We start from the raw sequence: 2,725 nt of genomic DNA on the forward strand, positions 1-2,725 counted from the left end.
TTGAATTAATTATGAGACTCTCCTCTAATTTATGTAGCTGTTTAGTTTTAGTAAAACTTCATACATAGTTAATCATTTTTAATAAAAATAAGGAATTAAACATTTCTAATTATTGTTGTACTATAGTTGCATGCTATAATTTCTTTTTGCATTGTAAAACTTTAGAAGTGAGATCCAACTCAACGTCAAATTTAGGAAGAGATAAGTAACTCTAAAAACATATTTTACAGAAGTCTTTTAAAACCTTATAAATTAGTTAATTATTAATTGCTATGGTTAGTGGATCTTAAATAAAAATAAATTTTTTATAATGTATTGTCTTATAAATTAGTCGATAGTACCTTAGCCCCCAAGTCGGAACTAGTAAAAACGATTATTTAATTAATGTTATAATGTGTTTGGTTTGCTAAATAATTTATAGCAAATCTAAGCACGTTTCCTTGATTAGGCCATTCAGCTTTGTAGCCCATTGGTGGAGTCGTGCTCTACAGTGTTTGGGATACTAGTTCGAGCACTTATGTGGACTCTTTTTTTCTTTCCACAAAGAAGCAGAATATGAATATGATCCCATTGTTATTAATATGAGTAGATTTTTAAACTAGTTTTCATAGATTTGTGGTCTATGTTATAAATAGCATCTATCCGGAGTCATAAAAAATCTCATATAATAATATTATACGTAGACCATTTAAGAAAAACGTGTCCCCTTATTTGTTTTCGACAAATACCCAAATTTTCAATCGTCTCTAGACATTTCGAATCACCCACTTATTCATTTTTTTTTTCTCACATTCATTTTCACTTCAAGTCGCTCTCCATGTTAGAGGAAAAAAGAAAAGAAAAGAAAAGAAGAAGAAGACAAATCCCATATTTCCTTCTAGAGCTGCAATGATAAAAACATAGAAAATGAAAGCAACTTCGAAGGAAAATTTTCAAAAAGGAACGTTATAAAACATCGAAACATTGTATTTGGAGGAGTTGGGTTGCTTATCTCAAAGATAAAATATTTTTGTGTGAACTGTCGAGTGTGGGGCAATTATTATTTTGCCTTGCTTTCCTTGTCAAATGGTACAATGATTAAACGTTAATTTTGCTTTTGTATTTCTCTTGTTTGTTAAAGGATTGCATGCATCTATCATGGAATCAGACATTTACTCAACTTTTAGCAATAAGTGGAAAACCCCACCAACGTACTTGGGCAAATAAATTTTGCCCAAGTGATTTTCATTCCAAATAGCAACGAAAGGGGCGGCAAGGTTATAAATGTAGTTTCATAAAGTCACTCGTAATTAGTGTACTTGTCTTCGGATTTATTTTATCTAAAATCAACGTTTTCTCACTCGCTGGTCCAACTATTTAATTTTCAACATGCATGCAACTGTTGGCATTTGTTGTTCTTCTTTTTAATCCAAGTTTTCGTGTCATTGTGACTTGCATGCGCGCAGGCCCTAATTGGTCGACATCTCGGATTTAATTTTCATCAGCGTATGCTCTTCTCGTGAAGGGAAATAAAGACCCGCCGGATGAATCACAGCCACGATTTAATGTTGGAGAAAAATAGATCATAACCGTCAAAACTGTCTCGATATTTATAAAACCCTCAAAAAGCCCCCCACCCATTGTCTCGTGCCGTCAGATTCAGTTTCGAAAACATTGCCGTCGCTAGATGTTTCTCCTTAATTACTTGAAAACCATCGTATTTTCCCTTTGGTTTGGACAAGCAAAGGGCAATTTAGGAATTGAAGTAAATTACCAAAAATCATCTGCGTCCAAACACCTTTCTCTGCAGTGCATCTGTCTGTAAATTGTAAAAAAAAAAATAATAATAATAATAATAATCAATCTAAGAGGCCAAGGCCAATCAGACTGCTCACTTCACGCTCCTTTGAAGAGCGTTAATACCCACAAACCAATCGAGTTCTCAAGTCGTTAGCCAGAGTAGTGCATAATTTGACTGTTCCAACTAGGGGTGGGCATAAACCCACACCCCATGGGTTTATCCAAACTCAAACCAAATTAAATGGTTTGGGTTGGATAAATCATGAAAATAGGTTAGATATGAGTTTTATGTAGAAAATCATTTTATTATGGTTTGGATATGGTTTACCCATGGGTTATTGACAAAACCCCAACACTCAAATTTTTCAAATGAAATAAATGAAAACAAAATAAATGAACACAAATAAGTGAAAGACCACCATTAAATTTTTTACGGCGTGATCAATTGTCAACAGTTAGAAAATGAAAATAATAGTAAAAGTAAATTTAAATTAAATAAATATTATTGTAAATAACATAAATAATTTTTTTTTCTTATTTACAAAAATAATTCCTCCCACATGGAAGGATCATCATAGAAAGAGCAGGAGACTCTACTAATGATTAATAATAACTCGGCTTGGACTGGGTCCGATATGCTAGATGGCGGCTAATTTTTGGTCAATAATTGAATGTAATGCCCATATTAAGTATTAAAACACGAAATATATGTTTTGATATGAGCAGAAAAATTAATAATAAAATTTTTTCTTGTAATTATTTATTTTGTGAACATTTTCTTATAATAAATATTTTGTAATATTTTAAAATTAAATGTAAAAGTATAGGTAAAATATTTTATTATTTATCTTATAATAAATTTTTATTTGTCATTCAAGTTTTCTTAAAAAACTTTTTTATCATTTGACTTATAATTTGCTTATATATTTATTAAAAGAAAATTTTC

The sequence above is a fragment of the Citrus clementina genome, unplaced genomic scaffold (assembly GCF_000493195.1).
Source record: "Citrus clementina cultivar Clemenules unplaced genomic scaffold, Citrus_clementina_v1.0 scaffold_3, whole genome shotgun sequence".
NCBI lineage: Eukaryota > Viridiplantae > Streptophyta > Magnoliopsida > Sapindales > Rutaceae > Citrus > Citrus x clementina.